The sequence below is a fragment of the Gracilinanus agilis genome, chromosome 1, assembly GCF_016433145.1.
Source record: "Gracilinanus agilis isolate LMUSP501 chromosome 1, AgileGrace, whole genome shotgun sequence".
NCBI lineage: Eukaryota > Metazoa > Chordata > Mammalia > Didelphimorphia > Didelphidae > Gracilinanus > Gracilinanus agilis.
Window position 1 is genome coordinate 681,597,862 of NC_058130.1, and position 26,576 is coordinate 681,624,437.

Sequence of the window (26,576 nt, forward strand, 5' to 3'; positions counted from 1 at the left end):
ATATAAAAGAATGTTTATAACTTAACCTTTCTGGGGCTGCCCATTAACAACTGACCTTTATTATTCTCCACCCTTTCAGTCTTTATGTGAAGTTTCAAGAAGAAAAGCACACTCCTGAGATAGCTCTCAAAGAGAGGATCAGAAAACTGCAGTGATACGGCGCTTGTTAGGAGGATGGCAAGGCCCCCAAAATATGCTGTTACAAAGGAATCAGCACCAAGGAGAAGCTAATGACAGGTAGTGAGAATAATAGGAGGAAAAGAGGGTAGAGAATTGAGAAACAGCTTAAGCTAAAGAAAGAGAGATTGTGTGAGCACAAAGGGAATGGAATATTTCCCAAAGTAAATGAGAACACCAGATAGTAAAGTAATAGTAAAGACCAACAGTCATTTGGTAAAAAAAAAAAAAAAGTCATAATTATTCTACACACAGATATATTTTGCTGGCTGTTCATTGGTAAGGCTTCAGTTATCTAGAGGGCAAAACTGAACTGGGTACCTATATGTCTGTGAGAGTTCAAGATTTCCAAGGAGTAGAATTTAAGTGTCGGCTTAGAGATGGATAAAATATAAGGCATTTACAATGTTTGTTCTTTTATGTTTGATCAATTAGGATATTAAAAACATAGTCAATTTTAGTTCTATGTGTACCATTTCTAGAACACTGTGCTAAGCAATGTGGGAAGGATGAATATAATGAATGAATGAATGAATGAATGAATGAATGAATGAATGAATGAACGAATGAATGAATGAAACATTTCCTCCCCTCATAAAACTTACAGTCTAATTAAAGGGTTGCTGTGAGCATCTGACTTGCAGTGTAGAGAAAAGATTTTTCATGCCCCTCAGAATGAGATACAATTATTCATAATCCATTCAAAAACATGCATTATGCATTTAATGTTTTAGAGCAATGTGCCAGGTACTGTGGCGGTGGGATAGAAAGTTTAGATGGGAAGAAAGATAGCTTTTGCTCTCATGAAACTTACTGTCAAGTTAGGGGGAAAGTATTTCAAAAGATGGCATTCTTCATAATGGTATATAATTAAGGCAAGATGATATGGAATATTCCTCTGGTGTTTCTCCATCTGGAAGAGGCTTGAAAACTTGTTTCTAGAAGGGTTCTGATCTATAATGGAAGTGCCTTGGAGAGGCTTTTGAGGATGCAGAGAAAAATTCTTACTGGCTCTGTTCTGCTAAACACACAATGGAAAACAAATGGCTGGGAGACATTTAAAAAAAGAACTAGCAATTTGGAATCATGCTCAAAGGGCTATAAAAGAATGCCTGCCCTTTGATCCAGCCATGCTATTGCTGGGTTTGTACCCCAAAGAGATCATAGATAAACAGACTTGTACGAAAATATTTATAGCTGCGCTTTTTGTGGTGGCAACAAATTGGAAAAGGAGGGTATGTCCTTCAATTGGGGAATGGCTGAACAAACTGTGGTATATGCGGGTGATGGAATACTATTGTGCTAAAAGGAATAATAAACTGGAGGAGTTCCAGGCAAACTGGAGAGACCTCCGGGAACAGATGCAGAGCGAAAGGAGCAGAGCCAGAAGAACCCTATACACAGAGACTGATATACTGTGGTAAAATAGAATGTAATGGACCTCTGTACCAGCAGCAATACAATGACCCAGGACAATTCTGAGGGATTTATGGTAAAGATGCTACCCACATTCAGAGGAAGGACTGCAGGAGAGGAAACATATAAGAAAAACAACTGCTTGAACTCATGGGTCGGGGTGGACATGATTGAGGGTGTGGACTCGAAACTACCACACCAATGCAACTACCAACAATTTGGAAATTGGTCTTGATCAAGGACACATGACAAAACTAGTGGAAATGTGCGTTGGCCATGGGTGGGGGGAGTGCGGGGGGCGAAGAGGAAAGGAGGAGCATGAATCATGTAACCATGTTAAAAATGATTATTAATAAATGTTTAGGAAAAAAAAGGACTAGAGACCAGTGTCCTGGATATTTTCTCTATATCTGTGCTCTTGGTTAATCGGATGGACTCTTTCATTTCGTATCCAGTGAAAGATTATGCTGGAAAGGGAGAAGACTTGGTCCCTTTCTACCAAAGTTTGTGAATACAAACTTGCTTTGTGTGTTTTTTGGTCAGACTTGGCATTTGTTCTTTTCTATATTAGGTGAAGGCAATTAAACTGGAGACAATGACCTTGGGAGTTTCAAAAGGTTAGAAAAGTAAGCTTCCAGAAGTCTGCAAGTACATGTATCAGTAGTGACCTTCAAATACCTTTGAGATGTAGCCCAGAAATAGATGAAACATCAGGAGGTGGAGATGAGGGAGAGCATTTTATTTTTGTGGGAGTGTCAGAGAAATTGTCTGTGGTCTAAAACTGGACTGTCTTCTTCATGGAATAGCCAAGGAGGCCAGTGTCATTGCATCAGAGTACCTGGTGGAGAGTATGGTTTAAGGGGACTGAAAAGGTTGGGATGGAACAGTTTATGAATAGCTTTAGAAACCAAAGCATTTTATTTGATCCTGAGGACAATAGAGAGACATTGGAGTTTATTGGTTAGATGGGGAGGAGGATTGACATGGTTGGACCTGTGCTTTAGGAAAATCACTTGAATGGGTAACCAGATGATGGATTGGAGTGGGGAGAAACTTAAGGCAGGTAGACATAACAGCAGGTTATTTATAATAGTCCAATCATGAGGTGATGAGATCATGCACTGGGGTTTTGACTGTCAATATACAAGAGGGAGTATTTGAGAAATGTTACAAAGGTAAAATCAACAAGCCTTAGCAACCAATTAGTTATGGGTAGTGAGAGATAGTGAAGAGTCCAGAAAGAATATTAGTTTGGGAGCCTGACTGACTAGGAAGGTGGAGATGTCTTCTACAGTATTAGGAAAGGTAGGAGTTGGGGGGAATTTAGAAGAAAAGATGAGTTTTGTTTTGGATATGCTGAATTTAAGATGTCTAATGGATATCCGTTTCAAGATATCTTGAAATACAACTAATTTATTTGGTAAATGATTTTCTTTCCTTTCTCTTTTTCTCCCTCCCTCCTTCTCTTCCTTTATTTTCTTCCTTTATTTCTTCTTTCTTTTCTTTCTTTCTTCCTTCCTTCCTTCACTTTTTCCTTCCTTTCTTCCTTCCTTCCTTCCTTTCTNCTTTCTTTCTTTCTTTCTTTCTTTCTTTCTTTCTTTCTTTCTTTCTTTCTTTCTTTCTTTCTTTCTTTCTTTCTTTCTTTCTTTCTAAAGTGGGAGAAATCTATAGTGGATAGAATGGCAGACATGGAGTTGGGAAGATATGGGTTCAGTTCTTACCTCTGATATTCCCAGCTTTGTACCCATGGGAAAGTCACAATCTCTCTGAACCACAGTGAATTTACAAATCTTTATCTTATAAAGTTATAAATGGCTTTTTAGAGATAATGAGATGGGAAGGATATATAATGAACAACCCTATATAGAAAGGCATTTGAATCAGAGCAGAGAGTATAGAACTGGATACCTCAAAACCCAGGCTCTGGATCTGTCTCTGCTACTAAGTAGCTCTATATTCTTGGAAAACCCATTCCCTAGCCTGGACTTTGACCTTTTCATATATTAAAGAAGATATCCAGGCTAGAGGATCTCCAGGTTCACTTATAAGTCTAACTTTTGATTACTCCCTCTCCCAACAATCTAATCTGATTAATTACAAAGTAGTTACTAATTCTGTGGTCAGGAAAAAATAAAATAGCTTATATTTATTCAGGCCCTTATCATCAATACAATATTAGCTCCTTGAGGGCAGGGATTATTTTTCATACATAGTAGTCACATAACTTAAGTATAATCTTATCCTGCATTGAGAGAATTACAGTTTTTAGGATTAAAGGGATATTAGTTGCAATTATAATTTTTTCTGATCAGGACACTTTTTGGAACATTATTTCATGTTCTGGGAACTGCAAAGGATATGGATAAACTGGAGGGGGTCATAACTAGATTTTGTAGATTAGTAGAAGAAACTAGAGATGGTTAGATTTGAGAAAAGTAGACTCTAGTAGAATGTAAGTTTCTTGAAGTCAGGAACTGAAAAGACAAGACTGATAATATGTAAGCTCTTTTAGGGCAGAATGCTTTCATGTTCCCAGAATATATTTAGTTCAGATAATAGGCACTTAATAAATGTATTTTGATTGACTTCAAGCATTAATGGGCAGAACTAGAAGCAATTGGTAGAAGATGAAGAGAGGCATATTTTGGCTTCACGTAGAAAAATTACTTCTAAACAAGTAAAACTAACTTAAAGAAGAATGGGTTTCCTTGGGAAAGAGTGAGGATCTTCAAGTAAAGATAAAAATATAGCAAACATTTAAGTAGTATTTTAAGTGTAAAAAACTATTTGCAAATTATTTTTATAAACATTTTCAATTAATCCTCACAATTATCCTGTTAAGTAGGTATTATTGTTCCCATTTTATAAATGAATAAAGTGTGACTGAGAGGCTGTGATTTGTTCATGATCACATCACTGGTAAGAGTCTAAAATCATTTTTGAACTCATGACTAGAATTTATAGAGTGCTTTAAAGCTTTGCAAAACCCTTTACATTTGTTATGTCATTTTAATCCCCACAACAACTTCTGGAGCTATGTGTTATTATTATTCTCTTTTAGCAGATGAAAAAACTGAAAAAGATAGGGGTTAAGTGACTTGCCTGAGGTCACAAAGCTGGTAAATGTCAAAAGCCAGATCTTCCTCATTTCAAGTACAGTGTGCTAAGCCCCATTCCATGACCACTTCTTGAAAATTCTGTAGATGGGTTGTCTTATGGTTTGAATTAGGTTAGATAGCCACTGATGGCCTTTCCAACTCTGAGGTTTTGTGATTCTTTAATTCATTTAGTTTTTTATGTCTGCAAGTTCTTAAGTGCTTTTTGAACTGAATCTGGTTGAGGTTTGAAACTACGGGGTAATAAATCACAGATAGGGAACTCTAGTCTTTCCAGGGGAGTGGGGCAGGATGACTTGAAGTGTGTCAACTGATAATAAGATCCAACAATGACTACCCGCCATGGCACCTACAAAAGGCAACGGGAATAACTAACCAGTGGCATGCACAACTCAAAGCTTACAAACCTAGACTCAATATCCTCTTCTCATTTGAGTTCCTTCATCTTTACTCTCACAAGTTCAATTACGCCATCACCCTTGTGGCTATATCTCTTTGGAATTCAGTATTTGTGTAAGTGTTTGTGAGCTGAGAGCATCATCTTTGTTCCAAACCCCACATTTCCAACTGGAACATGTCCTCTGTGTCAATGTTATACTTCTCAAGAATTTCTGATCACTTTCTCTCTATTCTACTTTTCTACTTCTACTCTTCTTTCCACTAAGGAAAAAGACCTCAGGTTGAAGTCTATCCTTTTGCAATGGTCCCGCTCTCCAAAACTCCCCCACAATTCTTTCATGGCCCCAAATGTCCACTATAACATCAGCGTTATCAAAATTTTCTTGTTTGATGTTTGTTCACTTGCTGAGTTTTGTCTCAATAAACTCTAAAGTTTTATGGAAAGCTAGGGGCACAGTGCATCACTCAGAGTAAAGAAGACCCGAGTTCATCCCTGAGGAAATTCTTCTTTGAGCTTCAGTATAAATGGATGATCCTTCTTTGGTCATTTGGGGGTGGAAGGAAATGTATATATTCATTGTGTATATCTTACATATATAATAATTTTTCAATATTATCCTGGTGTTATTAAGGACATCAAAATTTCATTTTCATTCTGGAATAATGAGTGGAAATACACTACATATGGTGAAAATAAAGGACAGATCTTAATATTTTTAAACTGAAATGAGTCCATTTTCCCAGTTACTGTTTGCCTGAGCTTGGTGGAAATAAAAATAGAAGATTGGCTTTGGAAAAGCAAGGTGGGAGAGTGTTAGCAGGCATGTTCCTTAAACAAGATTGGATAGCCCCTTGGAACAAGAGACTTAAGCTGAAGAGAGGGAAGAGGAAGAATAGTATATCTTATCATAGTTTATATTAATCTAAAAGGTAAGGTTAGTGAGAATGTTGAGATTAGATTCTCTAAGCTCTATAACTTCTTGTAAATATAACTTTGAATTTGTTGTATTCAATATCTCTTTTCATTTAATTGCTAATTAATTTGTTTAAAAACCTACTTCTGGCTTATTTAGGAGGCAAGACAAGAAGGTCCATTTAGGCAACTATGGTGTGGGCTGTTGGCAGTGATGAAATGACAACATAGATAGGAATGGTCTTTAAAAGGTCTGGAATTAGTTGTCAGGACAGATTGAAGATGTAAATGTGAGAAGGATAGCCCCTTGTAGGGTCTGGAATTTTGACCTGTCCTTTGTAAATGGAATCATAGAATTTGGATTGAGTCAGGGGAACTGGGCTAACGTTCAAGTTTTACTGTTTGTATGGTTCTAGTCAAACTATTTTTTCTCAGTTTCCTAATTTGTAAAATAGAAGAGTTAAAACAGAAGATCAATAAGATCCTTTCCATTCTCAAAGTCTGTTATAATACTCCAAATTCCAAAGTATCCTGGAGATGCAACATTCTATGTTCTAATAGTTTGCATTCTAAGATACTCTCTAGCTTTAGATTCTCTGATCCTTTTCTTGTCCAAGAATGACAAATCATTTATTCACACAATAAGCACCAAAAGTTTGAAATGTGTGATGGTATTGATTATTCATGAGGGCCATTGCAGCATTGTGGATAGAGGGTTGTCTTTGGAGTCAGGAATACCTGTCAAACTAGCTATGTGACCAAGGGCAAATCACTTGGTTTCTCACTGAGTGGCCCAGACAACTCTTTTTGACTTAAGCTCTAGATAAATTGTGGTGGAGGGAAGGAATATGAACCATAACAAGCTGAGAATGAAATGTCGTGCCTAGAATCATGGGTGTATATTATCAATTTTTCTCTCAGTTTTGCAAGCTTTGAGTTCCCTTAAAGGGGATGCCATATGCAGATATTTCCATAAACATTGCTCTCATTGCCTCTTACATTGAAAGTGGGGAGAGAGTTTTAGAAAAGATCAGTTCTTGGATCAATTACTTTTTTTGGTAAGATTTACACTTTGGAACAGATGGCTTTTGGGTCTCTGCTCACTGTAATTCCTGCCTGGGTGACTTGATTTCTTTTCTTTGACAATGTCTGGAACTTAAAGTAGTGTTGCTATGGAGAATCATTATGTCATTAATAATGGAAAGGCTATGAGGTCATACAAGGTGCTGTGAGATTACATGCAAAGATTTTGAAAAAGTAAAAACTATTTGCAAATGCAGAAAACAAATCAATTATTTTAAATAGGCTGCTGTGGAATGTGCTTTAAATACTAGGATCTACAACAATGATGGCAAACCTATGGCATGGGAGCTAAAGGTGGCACACAGAGCACTCTTTGTGGGTAATTAGGGACCCTCCCTCCCTCCCCCTTACCCCTAGAGTTCATTACTATAAGGGCAGAGGGACTAGGGAGGAACTGCTCCCTTCCCCCTCTCCACTACATCTGATGACATTTTTTCACATCACCCTCCCCTCTGCCCAGCAGCCCAATGGGAGCATCCAGTGGACAAGGTTGGTGGCTCATAGGCAGCAGAGCTGGAGGAGAGTGGAGTCTGTGGACCACTTCCCTCTCCATCTCTACACTTGCAGAGGACATTCTTCACTCACCTACCCTTCCTTCCAGCAACCCAATGAGAACACTTTCTCCCTCCCCTGTGTGAAGTAAGGGGGGACAGGGCATTCCTAGCATGTGGTGGTGGGGAAGGGCACACTCAATCTCTGGGGGTGGGGTGGGCATAGCACTTGGTCTGGTGGGGTGAGGAGAGAAGGGCCTGGAACTATATCTTTAAAAGGTTTGCCATCACTGATCTAGGACATTAAACACAATGTGAATAAATCATATGAAATCATGGCCATGCATTAATCTGGAGATAATGGTGAACATGCCACAACATCATTCTTCAGGAAATTATCCAAGGAAACTGCCCTAACATTCTTGAACAAGAGGGAAAAGTGCAGATTGAAAGAATCCACAGATTACCTCCTACATTTAATCCCCAGTTGACAATGCCCAGGAATGTTATAGCCACATTCAAGAACTACCAGACCAAGGAAAAGTTACTACAAGCTGCTAAGAAGAAACCATTCAGATACCATAGAACCACAGTTAGGATAACACAGGACCTGGCTGCATCCACACTGAAGGAACAGGGGGAGTGGAATATGATTCTGGAAAGCAAGGGACCTGGGTCTACAACCAAGAATCAACTACCCAGCAAAATTAACTATATTCTTACAGGCAAAAGTATGGTCATTTGATAAAGTAGAAGACTTACAAGTATTCATAAAGAAAAATCCTGACTTAAATAGAAAATTTGATGCCCAAGTACAGAACTCAAGAGAATTACCAAAAGGTAATTAAGAAAGGGGGAGAAAAACATTTATATGGGATCCATAAGTTCAAATGATTTGTATTCCTATAAGAAAAGGTGATATTAGTAACTCTTAAAAATTGTTATAATCAGGGTAGCTAGAAGAAGTATACGTAGAGGGAATAGTGACAAACTGTGTAAGAAGAAATGTCATATAGATAGATAGATAGATAGATAGATAGATAGATAGATAGATAGATGAATGGATGGATATGGATAAAAAAGAGGATAATATTAAGAGAAATGGGAAAAGAGATAAAATGAGGTAAATTTATATTCCATAAAGAAGCACATAGGGAGATGGGGGGAGAAGATCACTTCAATGGAAGAGTAAAAGAGGTTGGAGCCAGGTAATACTTAAATCTTTCACACATTGAAATTGACTGAAAATGAAGAACAATCAGATCCATTGGGGCAGAAAATTGTATTGTGCCCTTTATAGAAGTAGAAGGATAATAAACAGGCTGTTGGGGAGGGGAGCAATACAAGGGAGGGAGAGGGTGAGGGGGTGTTTAAAAGGCACTAGTGAAAGAGGGGAATCAATAAGAGGGGAGGTACTGGGAAGGGGAGTAATATCAGGGAGGGGAAAGGGGGGAGACTGACTAAACAAGAGAAATGTCCAGGAGACGTTTTCCGTGTTTTCTTTTTTTCAGAAAGCCAAGGCTACAGATCCAAGGAAGGTAACAGACAACCTTCTACAGGTGCCTTGCATATTTTGCTTCCAGTTTTCAATTGTTTGTTTAGGACTCAGATCTGTCTGCCACCAGTACATTCCAATATCTTTTTTTTTAACTGCAATGCAGTGAGAATTCTCCTTTTGCCTGATTCCACTTAGTTCCTAAAGGAAAAAAAAACAAATCCCTCCCCTCTATCTTTCCTGTCAGTCCCTATCTACCACAAGAAATGAGGGTTTATTCTTACTTTGAACATCAATTTCATTTAAAGAATACAATTATCCACGTTAATGGGAATAAATTATAAAATTATTTTGCCACCCAACATTCTGAAATAATATTGAAAAAATCAATATTGATTCTTAGCACAATTTCATTGTGGTAGGTGGACAGAGGACTTAATTTGAAATCAGAGCATTGTGGCTAGAATCCTGCTTCTGTGAATTGTCTAACAATGTAATCATAAGAAAGTCCATTTGTCTATCTGGACCTCAGTTTCCCCATATATAAAATTGGGATTTGGACTAAATGCTCTCCAGTTTCCTTCCAGCTCTGAATTTTATTTTCCTAAAGACTAATGTTTTTGGATTATGAAAGCAATCATCCTACCATTCCCTGTACCTCTTTTTGGCTTGCCTTTCAATTAGCACCAACAAATCTCTTTAATATTGCATGGGAACATTGGAAAAGAACTATCTATTAGCATCTGCATTTTCTGGTCACCCACAGCGTGTACGGATTGCTGCAGTCTCCAGATGGAGATAACTTCTTCACCCAAGGGTATTTACTCTCAAAATAAAGCAAGAACAGACAAGACACGAGAGCAGCCTCTCTAGGTCTAGGATAAATCATCCTGGCTTTTGTCTGCTAGCCTTCATTAGAAGAGTTCAACCTTCACTTAAATTAGAATATTATTTTAAAATATCATTTTATACTTTATTACTACAAAGAATGTCACATGCATCATATCATTTTATTTTTATGGACATCATATGTGAACCTCATCATCTCCCTTTGATTGATGAACACATTTAGACTCATAGAGCTAATAAGAATGCAGAAGCAGAAGGTTAAAAATCTAGATTTTGAAAGAACTACAGAGGTCATCCAGAAGAACCTGTACATAAATCGTGAAACCCATTTACAACATCCTTGAAAAGTAGTTTTCATATAATCAATATACTACCATTCTAATATAATTTCCTTGTTGGACAATACTAATTATTGTATTAGAATAGACAGACTTAGAATGGGAAGGGATATTGAAGTCATCTTATCCAACCCTTCAATGTGGCAGATGAGCAAAGGGTCCAGACTTAGAATGGGAAGGGATATTGAAGTCATCTTATCCAACCCTTCAATGTGGCAGATGAGCAAAGGGTCCAGAGAGAAAATAATTTGCATAGTTACAAAGGTAGTATCAGAGTCCAAAATAGATTAAATGACTTACCTATTGTCATCAATTTAATGCTCAAGGCACCTTAAATTCATTTATTATTATATAGTATCCCAATGGTCTTCCTTTAGGAAAAATCTCATTACCAATTTGTTATCCATCCCTTATCTGGCTGTGTGAAAGAAAGCATTTAGCTAAAAACATCTCTGGGCAGTAGTACCTATCACTGTTTTAGAAACAAGCAATAATTCTGTGCTCAACCACACCTCTCTTGTTCTTTAGGGATTGGGGGAGGCACATCATTGTCTCATCTTAGAACTGCAGCATCAACCATCTCATCACATTGTCCATTGCTTCCTCACTCTCTGTATGGGGCAACTTTGGTACATTACTTCTGAATGTCTTTCTAAGCCAGGTTTTGACACTCGCCTTATAATATTCTTATTATTGGATAAATTGTTTTCCTTCTCCTTACTTCACTTTGTATCAATTTAAATTGTTAAATTTTTTAAAAAGTGTTAAATTCATTGTAGCCCATTTGTATTTCACATAATCATTCAGCCAGTTTTTGCTAATGCACATTATTCACCTGTAGAGAGGTGAGAGATTCAAATATGAAGGATTTTTTTTCTAAGATGTGACCTATGTGGGAATTTGTTTTGTTTCACTACACTTATAACAGGATTTGCTTTTTTGCTTCCCTAATGGGTAAATGGTGAAGGGAAGGGAGGAAGGAAGGAAGAAATACTGACTTTCAAATAAAATAGAATTGAAAAAAAGAAAATAACATGCTTTGCAAAATTTGAAACTCTATATAAATGTCAGATGATGATAAACTTTTGGATTGAATTTCAAGAAATGGGAGAATGAATTGAAGATATATAAATAAGATGCAAGATTAACATCTTGGCAAACCTAAAGAGCAGGCCTTGTGGGAGCAATATCCCAAGTTTATACCCCATTCTAGGCTAGTATTTTCCTTAAAATGTACTGAGATTATTCTCAAGACGTAATTGACTCGGGAAATGTAATGATTAAGCTGTTGAAACAGTTTCTTAGTGCCATTAAATACAAAAAATATCTAAAAAATGATTAGGGGTTTGGTTTCAGAGGAAACTGGGGAGATTTGAAGAACTGATAAAGAGTAAAGTGATCAGAATCCAGAGAACAATTTATATTGTAAGATAAACAATTTTATAAGACTTAAGAACTCTAATGAAGGCAATAATCAACCAATTTTCTAAAAAACTAATTATGAATGCTAGCCTGTTAGAAAAGTGATGGAGATTGTATCTAATAGACGTCACATTTTCAGAAATGACCAACAAGAATTTGTTTTGATTGACTATTCATATTTGTGCAAATTTTCATTTTCTTTTTTTCCACTGTAGGAGGAGGGCAGGTTAATAGTGTTAATAGTTAATAATTAAATTAATATCAATAACCCAAGTATTATTTTTCATAAAGTTTATTAACAAACACTTGAAGTAGAAGAAATAAAAAAGAGAGAAGTAAAAAGCTTAATCTCACCTAACAGACCACCATCTGGCTCTCAGCCAAGCTCCTCAGCCACATTCCAGGAAATAGAAAGAGGGGGTGGTGCCACCATTCTGTCCACACACGTGCATTTACATCCATCCATTCACTTAGTGTTCACATAGCATAAACACACACATGGCATGATAGGTAAGATGAGCTGTATCAGGTGAGGTTTGGAGAGAAAATTCTATCTACACAATCCCCCCTGTGATTCTTTAGGAGACAAGCTTGTTAAAATCTCCCCAATTTTCAAACCTAGTTTCCCCAATGAATCACTTCACATAACCAGCTTATGTCTGTAAAGATCTCTTACTAGAGGTGCATACAATAATGTACTTTCTAAGGGGAAATTACAATAATTTGGGGATAAGAGGGAAATAAAGAGAAAGCAAGCAAAAACAAAGGTTGGTAGGCACATTGACAAAAAGCCAATTACAGGGCAACCCCTTTTGGCATAAGAGTTTACATTAAATGTAATGTGTTCAATCCCCCTTAGTTCAATTCACTACATCCCAAAGTTCATTCTGGATCTTTTGATGCAGTGTATGGTTTCTGCAGGCTTCCCCATGATGCCTTCTCCAAACAGTTTACTTTCTCAATTCAGGGAGTTAGCGAGCTTCTTTTCCTGAAATTACTTTAAAAAAATTGTTTTTTTAATCTTGGATTTAACGAAAATATACAATCACCCCTGAGGAGAGTGTTGACCAACATCCAGATCAACTCAGGATACACTGATCCATTCATGGTTGTCAAAAATGTAAAATTTAAATTAATATCAATAACTCCAAATATTATTTTTCAATAAAGTTTATTAATAATCATTTGACATAGAAGAAATTTAAAAAGATAGAAATATAAAGCTTAATCTAACCTAACTGACCACTGCCTGGCTCTCAGTCAAGCTCCTCAGCCACATTCCAGGAAACAGAAACAAGGGGTGGTGCCACATCAAAACTTTTATCCTTTGTCCCTCCCATGCACATGCATTCATATCTGTCCATTCATGTAGGGTTCATGGAGTGTAAACATGCAAATGGGATGCTGGGTAAGATGAGCTTTGGAGAGAAAATTCTATCTACATATGAGGAATGAGAAAACAAATGCTTTTTTATTTCATTTTTAAAAACCGGAGCACACATAATCTCTTAGGTTATCTCTCAGGTTTCTATCAAACCAGCACCTTGATCAATACAAACACTAAGAAGTAGCAATCATTTGAATTAAAGCTGCATCCTTATAGAATATCCTTTCCCTGTTCTGAGTATACTTCTCCTGCTTTTACTAAATAAACCTCCTTTTGTTAGATGGCATATGTTCTATGAGTGATTCATTTTGCTTTAGTTTCCAAACTGAGGTACCAGAATGGCTTGAGTCAAGCCTGGGCTTTAACAGATGATGAGATGAATACTTGCCACTTATTGAATATTTTGAAGACGTGACTTTAGATTTGAGTTGGAAAAAATATAATCTGAATTCCCTTCCACTTCTGATATTCTATGATCTATTGAACACATATACCCATGCGCACCAGCTCAAAATATAATTATATAAAATTTACTATATGTTTAGCAAGGAGTTAAAATGAGTGAGAAATAATGGAAGAAGCCATGCAGGTTTATAAAAATGAACTACTTAAAAGTCGTAGGACCTTGGTTCAATTATGCCACCAGTGCTTGTGTGACCTTGGAAAATCACGTAATCATACTAAAACTCAGGCACCTCATCTACAAAATGAGGCTGCTAGTCTAGATGGGTTCTGATGTGTCTTTCACAGGTGCATATAAAAACCAATAAGAAATATTATTGAGACTTAAAAAAATGTCCCTAACATTTTGTATAGTGAGTACTTTTTACAGAAAGAAAAAATGTAATGAACATAATCACTCAGAAACATATGGAATATTTTATTATTCAAACAATTGACACTTTGGATATACACTGAAAAATACTGAAAAAAAGTTCCTTTACTGTTAATGCATGTGTATTAAATATTATAAGTAGAGTTGAAATCTGTTAACAGATTCTATGATCATTCAAAATTGCTATAGGGGAATCCTGGGAAGATGGTGAAGAGGAAATGAGTTTGTAGTTCTTATTCCCTACCCCACATCCCTCAAAATAAGATATAAGGAAAAATGCCCCTAAATGGTAAAATAATATCACACACACACATGCACACAACTTCTAGTCTTAGCACTTCAAGACAGCTGCAAATTTAGGTATCAGTTCTTTTGGAACATCTTTGGATACCTTACTTTCAGAATGAGTTGTGTTGAGGTCATAAATCAGGTCAAGCCTAAGAATAAAGAATAATTTTTAGTTTTTAACTATGACAATTCAATTAACTTTTTTGTGTATCAACATTTTGATAATTAGATTTTAATATAATTGATTTCCTCTATAATCCTTTTTTATGTTATAATTTATATATTTGGAAAAAAACTATTCTAAGAAGTTGTCCATAGGCTTCATCAGAACACAGAAAAAGGTAAAAAAAAATACTTGATTTAGGGGGTAGCCAGGTGGCTCAGTGGATTGAGAGCCAGGCCTAGAGGTCCTGGTTCAAATTTTACCTCTGACACTTCTTAGCTGTGTGACCCTGCACACGTCATTTAACCCCCATTGTTTAGGCTTTACCATTCTTCTGCCTTGGAATCAATTAACAGTATTGATTCTAAAACAGAAGGTAAGGGTTTTAAAAAATTACTTGATTTAGAGGAGGAAGGTAGAGTGAAATCTGGGGAAGAATACTGTGGAAAAGAGAAAACACAAAGAACGCTGAACTATTTGCAACTAATGAAATGAGATAATATTTGTAAGGCACTTAGCACTGTGTGGAGCATATAGTAGGTACATAATAAATCTCCTCCTTTCTTAAACTATTTAGTAGAAGGCTATGAGAAAATTTTATTGGCTTCCTGGAGGTTTGTTCAGCAGTGTCTGGGGAACTATCTCCTAAACACTTCATAAGTAATTGCTCAGAATACCTAGGGCCTGAAGAAAATAAATCACAAGGTACATTGCAGAGAGTGGAACTGAGAAAGGTGAAAAATAAACCTAACTACAGTGGACTCAGTGTGTCCCTGAAGCAGTATTGAAACTGCACTTTCACTCCTTGAGGGACATTTATGTCATATGACACAGTTGTATTCAAGAACAATGAAAAAAACTGAATACAGTAGGAGGAAAGAAAAATAAGCAACCTATGAAAAGGAACATATTGATGTTCTAAAATGTTTACAATAGGAGAAATTATGAAAATAATAATAAATGATAAAATCAGAAAAATCTGAATGAAGAGGGGACTTAATAATATAAGAAAAGTTATCTTAAAAAATTCACAACTTAAATGAAAATTTCCTGAGAATGATCTAACTTTATATTAAATTCTGTTAAATTCACTTGAAATGAAAATGGAGCAATTCTAAGAACATCCAGAATTTTTCAAAGGTATAAGCAATGAATTAAGTAAAAATATTAAGGAAATAAATTTTTTAAAAAAACTATAGTTCCATGAGAAAAAACCTAGAAGCATAATAAAGACATAGAGAATTTAGGACAAAATACAGAAACACCATGAAACAGTAGATTCTTTGACCAAGAGAATGGGATTGGAACGCAAAAATTCAGAGAAAAAAGAAAATTACTTCAACAAAATTAAAAAGCACCACATTTAGAGGAACACACAATAATTAAGACAAGGAGACTTCATTGTGATAAGAAAGTACATTTTGGGAAAATGCTAAATATATGTGCCTAAAACTGTGTAGTATTAAAGTTTTTTAAAGAAAAGCTAGGTGATTTGAAAAAACTCATGGATAATAACAATAATGGGATTCCTTAATGTGCTTGCTTTCAGACCTGAATATATCCAATAGATAAATGAGGAGTCTAGATTAAACAGATTGTCATATGAAGTAGATTTGATTCTTCTGTGGTAGTTAGAAAAGGGGTCATTAAGGAATGTACACATTGGTAAACATTTTATAATATCTTCACAAAATAAAAAAAAATATAAAGATTCAGAATTAATAAACATTCTTTACAGATGATAGGAATATAAAATAGTAATAAATAAAAAATTAAATGTACAATCCCAAGTTATACTTAATGATTATATTCAGAATATTGAATAGATTCTAGGAAAATTGAAAACACAATAAATAATAATGATGAAACATACCCAAACATTTTTTTAGAACTGAATAAGTCCACAGAAATTAACTTATCACCTCTGAAAATGCATATTTACATATTTTCAAAAGATATTTAATGAACTGGATGTATAAGTAACAAATCTAGATATAAAGAAGTATATAATCCTAAATAAAACCTAAAGAAGAAATCTTGGGGAATATTCAAATTTATTTTTAAGTTAAAAGACAAATATTTTCTTCCCATCAGTTCTCTCTGAAAGAAATATAAATATCTTTAATAAATGTGCAGAGCCAAGAAAAATAAATTCCCATATTGATCATGTTCCAAAAGAAATGTATCATTATGCAAATTTACTCCATCAGCTCTTTGTTAGGAGGTAGATAACATTTTCTTCATTATGGATCCTCTGAAATCCATGTTAATCATGATGTTGTTTACATTTATTAAAAATTTCAATATTGTTTATTTTTAAAGGTTTTTCTTATTTTATAAATTTTCTTGTTCTCACTTCACTTAGCATCAGTTCATTGAAGTTTACCACGGTTTTATTTTTTTGAAACTCTTCTTTTAGTCATTTTTTATACAATAATAGTATTCCATTCCATTATATTCATATATCATAATTTGTTCCTTTGTTACCTAGTTTAGATATATCCCTCAAGTTTTCAGTTCTTTGCCACTAAAACTAGCATAAAATTTTTGAATACATAGAACATTTCACTCTCTTTTTAACCTCTTTATTTAGTAGTATCATTTGGTCAAAAGTTATGCACAGTACAGTACTTTTTAAATTTTAAAATTTATGTTTTTCTTATATTAAAATACACTGTTAACTGCTTACTTTCCTCCCCTCACTCCAATAGAGAAGGTATCATTTGACAAAAAGATACATATTTTAAAAAGTAATTCCAAATTGCTCTCCAGAATGGCTGAACCAACTCAAAGACAGCTATGGAAGAATAGATAGAACTTTGGGTCTGAATCCAGGAAGAACTGAGGTCAAATCTACCATCTGATATTTAATAGCCATATGATTCTGGGCAAGACACAAACTTTGTCTCCCTCAGTTTCCTCAACTAAAAAAATGGAGATAGCAAAAACATCTATCTCAGAGCTGTTTGGATCAAATAAGAAAATATTTATAAAGTAGTAAATTAGCAGTATCTTGTGCTTTGTGGATACTTCGTAAATACTTGTTTCCTACATTCCTTCCAATAATATATCAATGTACATATTTATCCTTGATCCCTCTGAAATTTCTCATTTTCCTTTTTTTTTGTCTGTTTTGCCAATCTTATAGGTTGCCTTTCAGTTCACTAACTGGAGGTAATATTCACAATTTATTTTTCTGTGCTTGGTTCACTCATTTTGCTATTCACTATCCCATGTAGTTCTTTCCAAGTTTTTTTAAACATTTATTAATATTCATTTTTAACATGGTTACATGATTCATGCTCCTAATTTCCCCTTCACCCGCCATCCATGGCTGATGTACAATTCCACTGGTTTTAACATGTGTCATTGATCAAGACCTATTTCCAAATTGTTGATAGTTGCATTGGTGTGGTAGTTTCAAGTCTACATCCCCAATCATGTCTGCCTCAACCCATGTGTTCAAGCAGTTGTTTTTCTTAAATGTTTCCTGTCCTGCAGGCCTTCCTCTGAATGTGGGTAGCGTTCTTTTCCATAAATCCCTCAGAACTGTCCTGTGTCATTGCATTGCTGCTAGTACAGAAGTCCATTACATTCGATTTTACCATAGTATATCAGTCTCTGTGTACAATGTTCTTCTGGCTCTACTCCTTTTGCTATGCATCAGTTCCTGGAGGTCTTTCCAGTTCACCTGGAATTCCTCTAGTTTATTATTCCTTTGAGCACAATAGTAGCCATTCCCCAATTGAAAGACATACCCTCCTTTTCCAGTTCTTTGCCACCACAAAAAGCGCAGCTATAAATATTTTCGTACAAGTCTGTTTATTTATGATCTCTTTGGGATACAAACCCAACAATGGTATGGCTGGATCAAAGGGCAGGCATTTTTTATAGCCCTATGAGCATAGTTCCAAATTGCCAGCCAGAATGGTTGGATCAGTTCACAACTCCACCAGCAATGCATTAATGTCCCAATTTTGCCACATCCTCTCCAACATTCATTACTCTCCCCTTCTTTCATTTTAGCCAATCTGCTAGGTGTGAGGTGATATCTCAGAGTTGTTTTGATTTGCATTTCTCTAATTATTAGAGATTTAGAACACTTTCTCATGTGCTTATTGATACTTTTGATTTCTTTACCTGAAAATTGCCTATACATGTCTCTTGCCCATTTATCAATTCGGGATTGGCTTGATTTTTTATACAATTGATTAACTCCTTGTATATTTGAGTAATTAGACCCCTGTCAGAGTTTTTTGTTATAAAGATTTTTTCCCAATTTGTTGTTTCCCTTCTGATTTTGACTACATTGTTTTGGTTTGTACAAAAGCTTTTTAGTTTAATATAATCAAAACCATTTAGTTTATATTTTGTAATTTTCTCTAACACTTTCTTGGGTTTAAAATCTTTCCTTTCCCAGAGATCTGACAAATACACTATTCTGTGTTCACATAACTTATTTATAGTTTCCCTCTTTGTATTCAAGTCATTCACCCTTTCTGAATTTATCTTGGTGTAGGGTGTGAGATGTTGATCTAAACCTAATCTCTCCCATATTGTTTTCCAAATTTCCCAGCAGTTTTAGTCAAATAGTGGATTCATGTCCCAAAAGTTGGGCTCTTTGGGTTTATCATACACTGTCTTGCTGATGTCATTTACCCCAAGTCTATTCCATTGATCCTCCCTTCTGTCTCTTAGCCATTACCATATGGTTTTGATGACTGCTGCTTTATAGTATAGTTTAATATATGGTACTGCTAGGCCCCCTTCCTTCACATTTTTTTTCATTATTTCCCTTAATATTCTTGATCTTTTGTTATTCCAAATGAAATTTGTTATAGCTTTTCCGAATTCAGTAAAGAAATTTTTTTGGTAGTTTGATAGGTATGGTGCTAAATAGGTAAATTAATTTGGGTAGAATGGTCATTTTTATTATGTTAGCTCATCTAACCCATGTACAATCAATGGCTTTCCAAATGTTGAGGTCCAGTTTTATTTGTTTGGAAAGTGTTTTGTAGTTGTTTTCGTATAATTGCAGTGTTTGTTTTGGTAGATAGATTCCTAAGTATTTTATATTGCCTAGGGTGATTTTAAATGGTGTTTCTCTTTCTACCTCTTACTGCTCTAATGTGTTGGAAATATATAGAAATGCTGATGATTTATGTGCATTTATTTTGTATCCTGCAACTTTGCTAAAGTTGTTGATTATTTCTACAAGCTTCTTAGTTGATTCTCTAGGATATTTTAAGTATACCATAATATCATCTGCAAAGAGTGATAGCTTAGTCTCCTCATTGCCTATTTTGATTCCTTCTATTTCTTTTTCTTCTCTAATTGCTACTGCTAGTGTATCTAGTACTATGTTGAATAATAGAGGTGATAATGGGCATCCTTGTTTCACTCCTGATCTTATTGGGAAGGCTTCTAATTTATCCCCATTGCATATGATGTTTGCTGATGGTTTTAGGTATATACTGTTTATTATTTTTAGGAAAGGTCCTTCTATTCCTATACTTTTCAGTGTTTTCAATAGGAATGGATGCTGTATTTTGTCAAAGGGTTTTTCAGCATCTATTGAGATAATCATGTGATTTTTGTTTGTTAGACTGTTGATATGGTCAATTATGTGGATAGTTTTCCTAATGTTGAACCATCCTTGCATTCCTGGTATAAATCCCACCTGATCATGGTGGATGATATTCTTAATTACATGCTGGAGTCTCTGCTAGTATTCTATTTAAGATTTTTTCATCTATGTTCATTAGGGAGATTGGTCTGTAGTTTTCTTTCTCTGTTTTTGATCTACCTGGCTTTGGAATCCGTACCATATTTGTGTCATGAAAGGAATTAGGTAGGACTCCTTCTTTGCTTATTATATCAAATAATTTGTATAGTATTGGGGTTAGTTGCTCTTTGAATGTCTGGTAGAATTCACTTGTGAATCCATCAGGCCCTGGTGATTTTTTCTTAGGGAGTTCTTTGATGGCTTATTCAATTTCTTTTTCTGATATGGGATTATTTAGATATTCTATTTCTTCTGCTGTTAATCTAGGCAATTTATATTTTTGTAAATATTCATCCATATCTCCCAAATTGTTATATTTATTGCCATATAATTGGGCAAAATAGTTTTTAATGATTGCCTTAATTTCCCCTTCATTAGAGGTGAGGTCTCCCTTTTCATCTTTGATACTGTCAATTTGGTTTTCTGCTTTCCTTTTTTTATTAGATTGACCAGTACTTTGTCTATTTTATCTGTTTTTTTCTAAATACCAGCTTCTAGTCTCATTTATTAATTCAATAGTTCTTTTACTTTCAATTTTATTAATTTCTCCCTTGATATTTAGTATTTCTAATTTAGTTTTCACCTGTGGATTTTTAATTTGCTCACTTTCTAGTTTTTTAAGTTGCATGCCCAATTCATTATTCTCTGCCCTCCCCAATTTGTTAATATATGCACTCAAGGATATAAATTTCATTGTTTATACTGCCTTTAATCAGAATGTAATGACCTTCCCTGTCTTTTTAGTCATATCTATTTTTACTTTGGCTTCATCAGAAATCATAATAGCCACTCCTGCCTTCTTTTTCTCATTTGACACCCAAAAGATTTGCTCAAGCCCTTAACCTTAAACTTTTGTATGTTCCCCTGCCTCATATGTGTTTCTTATAGACAACATAAGGTAGGAATTTGGTTTCTAATCCACTTTGCTATTTACTTCCATTTTTTGAGCGAGTTCATCCCATTCACATACAGAGTTATAATCATCAGTTGTCCATTCACTAACATTTTTGTATCCTCCCCTATTCCTACCTCTTCTTCTCAAACTATTTCCTTTTAAACCAGTGGTTTGCTTTAAGCCGATAAACCTTATCCCCTCCCTTGATTAACTTCCCTTTCTACCCCCTCCCTTATTATTCCCCTCTTTTCATTTTTAAAGGCCTAATGAATTCCCTCCCCCTTCTTCTCCCCTCCCTTTTTTGACCTTCCCACTCCCCTGCTCCCCTTGGTTTATCCCTTCTGACTTCCTCAGTAGGCTTAGATAGAGTTTTATATCCCAATGGATGATATAGCTACTCTTCCCTCTCTGGGTTGATTACACTGAGAGTAAGGTTTAAATATTACCTCTTAATGCTCTCTTCATCTCCTTCTTATAATAGTATTTGTCCCCTCCTCTTCCCATGCCCTCTTTGTGTGTAATAGAATGTCCTATTTTTCTTATTCACTCAAGTTTCTCTTGGTGTCCCCTACTATTCACCCACCTCTTTCCCACCCCCCCATATCATCTTAGACCATTTAGTATTCCACCCTCTCCCTATGAATTATTCTTCTGATTACTATAATAGTGAATAGAGTTCACTTCAGAGAATTATACATAGCATTTCTCCACATAGGAATACAGATAATTAGATCTTATTGAAGTCCTTAAAGAAGCAAATTTAAAAATTATGAGTTTTCTTTCTTTCCCATCTGTTTCTTATTTACCTTTTCATGTTTCTCTTGATTTTTGTGGTTGGTTATCAAACTTTCCATTTAGTCCTGGTCTTTTCTGTGCAAATACTTGGAAATCTTCAATCTTGTTGAATGCCCATACTTTGCCCTAGAAGTATATAGTCAGTTTTGATGGGTAGTTGATCCGTGGTTAAAGGCCCAGTTCTCTTGCCTTTCTGAATATCATAATCCAAGCCTTGCGGTGTTTTAGCATAGAGGCTGCTAGATCCTATGTGATCCTGATTGGTGCTCCTTGATATTTGAATTGTCTCTTTCTGGCTTCTTGTAAGATTTTTTCTTTTACTTGGAAGCTCCTGAATTTGACTATTTTTTCCTGGGGGTTGTCTTTTCTGGGTCTAGTGTAGAGGGTGATCTGTGAATCCTTTCAATGTCTATATTGCCCTCTTGTTGTAGAACTTCTGGGCAATTTTGCTGAATAATTTCCTTTAGTATGGAGTCCAAATTTCTATTAATTTCTGCTTTTTCAGGAAGACCAATGATTCTCAAATTGTCTCTTTTAGTCCTGTTTTCTTGATCTGTCAATTTCTCATTGAGATATTTCATGTTTCCTTCTATTTTATCAGTTTTTGACTTTGTTTTATTTGTTCTTGCTGTCTTGAGAGATCATTAGCTTCTAATTGCTCAATTCTACCCTTTAGGGACTGGTTTTCGGTTATAATCTTTTGGTTTTCCTTTTCAATCTGGCCATTTCTGGTCTTCAGTTGACTTGCCTCACTTTCCAATTGTGAAATTCTGTCTTTTAAACTGTTATTTTCTTGCCAGATCTCTTCCATCTTTCTCATTATCTCAGATTTGAACTCTTCAATAGCTTGTGACCAGTTTTCATTATTTTGGGAAGGTTTGGATGTTATTACTTGTTTGTTCTCCTCTGCTGTTTGCTCTGCTGTCTGGACTTTTTCTTTGTAAAAGTTGTCCAGTGTTACAGATTTCTTCTTGATCTTTCTCTTTTGGGGTTCTTGAGAATGGCTCGTCATTGTTAGCCCTGCTCCCTCTCAGATTTTTCCTCACACCCAGAGTCTGCTTGTGCTCTCTAGGCTCTTGAAGTCGCAGATCTCATTGTTTTCAGGGTCAAGCCTACTGGTGGTCCCCTTGTTTGTTCCTCTGTCTGAGGCTCCTTTAACAGTTTCAGGGCGCTGTTTCCACAGTTGTGCACCCCTCTCTACTGGGTCCTCACTCAAGGTCCACTCCTGTGCTCAGGATCTGAGTCTGCTCCTAGGCTCAGGATCTGTGGACTCAAGAGCCTGCACTTGTGCCTGTGCTCAGGGTCTGTGTTCAAAGTCTATGCGCATCTTTAGCCTCTTGGGGTCTTAAGTATTACTGCTCTCAGGAACAGGCCCTGGTGACCCCAGGTAGCTGCCAAGAACTTAATGGGTGCCCCAAGCTTGCTCTAGCTCTTGTGCTCTGGCTTTGGCACTGTAGATGGTGTGGAGTGGGGGAGTGGGTTGCTCAACTTGCCTTTTAGTGAGAGCTATTTCACCCCCTTATAGCACGGAAATGCCCCAATTCCACATACCTTCAATGCTGCACCATTTTGTGGAGTCCCTTCATTCCTCTGGATTTGTTTTTATGTCTTCTTGAGGAGTCTTATATGTTTCAGTTAGGAGTGGTTAAGCAGCTGCTTTTTCCTCAGCCACCATCTTAACCAGGAAGTCTCCTTTCCAAGTTTTTTAAATGTTATCCTGCTTATCATTTATCATGATAGAGTACTATTCCATCACAGTCATATACCACAATTTGTTTAGCCATTCCCCAATTGATAGATATGTTCTCAATTTCCAGTTCAAAAAGAGAGCTTCTATAAATTTTTGGAATATACAAATTCATTTCCTTTCCCCTATCTCCTTGGTAAACAGACCAGCAACAGTATTTTAGTGTCTAAGGGCATACACAGTTTTACAGCTTTCTGGATATAATTCCAAATTGTTTTCAAAATAAATTGATTAATGTAAGAAGGAGCTTGAGATGCTTTGGAATCCAGCCAACAAAGAAAGCATTGTCAGAAGGGAAGGGACCAGGAAATGAATGACAAGGAAACAAATTGTGGATAAGATTTGAGAAAGACTAAAAGTACCAAAGATTTTAGGAAGAAGAAAACTCAGACTTTAAACATTAATGGATAAATCAATAGGAAAAACAGTAAGAAGGAAATATTACCTCCAGATTGAATAAATAAATACTGAAAAATGAGAGAAAATAATTTAACATGATGAAACAGAGGACTCTATGGAATTTGAGAACAGAGAATTACAACATGTTTCTGAGTAGAAGAAATAATAGAAGAGAGCTTCCTAGAACTTCTGAACATAAATGAAATTCCAGTTGGAAGAATTCACATCCAAAAAAACAAACATACAACAAAGTTTCAAACTCCAAGACATATAGAGATTAAATCTATCAATTCAATTCATAAGTAAGAAGTTCTACAAACTTTCAGGGTAAATATCTTCAAATTCAAAAGACAGGGAATTAGAATGGGATGAGATTATTTTCTAGCTATGGGCAGCTAAGTGGCACAATGGATAGAGCAGGAGGCCTGGAGTCAGGAAGGCCTGAGTTCAAATATGTTCTCATACGATTACTAGTTGGGGAAATTCACTTAACCCGATTTGCCTGTTTCGTCACCCATAAAATGAATCAAAGAAGGAAATGACAAACTATGCCAGTGTCTTTGCCAAGAAAACCCCAAAATGGGATCAGAAAGATTCTGCTATGACTGAAACACCTAACAAAAGAAACAATTTTGTACCTTTCAGAAAAAGAGAACAATATTATGTGTTCCAAAGAGAAATGGAGCTCAGGATACATTACTATATGACCTACCCTGAAAATATGAGTTTAAGTTTATGGGGCAAAAGATGGACATTCAGTAATAAAGTGTTTGAAACATTTTCATAAAGAAAATCAGAATTGAAGAAATTATCTTCTTCTTGAACACCCCAAACAACAAAGAAGAAAATAAACGCAGTAGCTAAGGATAACCACAGCAAGAGTGACAAGAGAAAGACCACTAAGAGATTACTCTCTAAATGTTTCTAAATGTACACAAGTAGACAAGGGTGAAGGCAGAAATATGGTTGAACTACCAATGATAAAGTGAACAGGAGTTATGGAAAAATCCTTGTAATACTCTGACTCCAAGTGAATCAGTGCTTTTTTTGCAGGTCTACATTTTTTTTAACATTTATTAATATTTATTTCTTTGAAAAGTTAACATGGTTACATAATTCATGCTCTTACTTTCTCCTTCACCCCCTGACTTCCCCCTCCCCCCCCCATGGCCGATGTAGTAGCTAAGGATAACCACAGCAAGAGTGGTTTTAACATGTGTCATCGATAAAGACTTATTTCCAAATTGTTGATAGTTGCATTGGTGTGGTAGTTTCGAGTCTACATCCCCAATCATGTCCGCCTCAACCCATGTGTTCAAGCAGTTGCTTTTCTTCTGTTTCCACTCCTGTAGTCCTTCCTCTGAATGTGGGTAGTGTTCTTTTCCATAAATCCCTCAGAATTGTCCTGGGTCATTACATTGCTGCTGGTACAGAAGTCCATTGCATTCCATTTTACCACAGTGTATTGGTTTCTGTGTACAATGTTCTTCTGGCTCTGCTCCTTTCGCTCTGCATCAATTCCTGGAGGTCTTTCTAGTTCACATGGAATTCCTCCAGTTTATTATTCCTTTGAGCACAATAGTATTCCATTACCAGCATATGCCACAATTTGTTCAGCCATTCCCCAATTGAAGGGTATACCCTCCTTTTCCAGTTTTTTGCCACCACAAAAAGGGAAGCTATAAATATTTTCATACAAGTCTGTTTATCTGTGATCTCTTTGGGGTACTAACCCAACAATGGTATGGCTGGATCAAAGGGCAGGCATTCTTTCATAGCCCTTTGAGCATAGTTCCAAATTGCCAGTCAGAAGGCGACCTCTTTGATTTTAGAAATAGAAAAAAATTAAAAAAGAATGGCTGAGGAAAGGAGGAAAAGAAGGAGGCCTTACTTTGGAGGTTTTAGAGGTTTCTATTGATAAATGGTCCTATTGGTGAAGAGACGTGTTGGTGAAAGGAGATCAGAACCTTACGTTAAATGAGAGCTAGGGGATCTGATACTTAAAAAGTCACATTTATTCCTGGGAGGAGGAGAAGTTAGAACCTATGGGGGGCAACTGGCACCTAGGGGAGTGGAAGATCATAGACATGGGGAGATTTTCAAGTAAATTTAGGAAAAAAGGGTGCTAAGAGAGGGTATAAATAAGTGTTTGTAGAGTCCCTACATGGGACAGGGTGCTCTGACTCCAATGATAAATGACATTTTTCTACAAAGCACTAGCAGAAAGTGACTAGAAGGGAGGTCCTAGAGTGGATGCTTTGAAAAATTTGATTGGATAAAGAATAAAGAAAAAATAGAGACAAATAATTTTTGAGGCCCAAAACTGCCCTTTGACCCAGCCATACCACTACTGGGTCTGTACCCCAAAGAGATAATAGGGAAAAAGACTTGTACAAAAATATTTATAGCTGTACTCTTTATGATGGCAAAAAAATTGGAAAATGAGAGAGTGTCCATCGATTGGGGAATGGCCGAAAAAACTGTGGTATCTGTTGGTGATGGAATATTATTGTACTGAAAGGAATAATAAATTGGAGGAATTCCATGTGAACTGAAATGACCTCTAGGAAGTGATGCAGAATG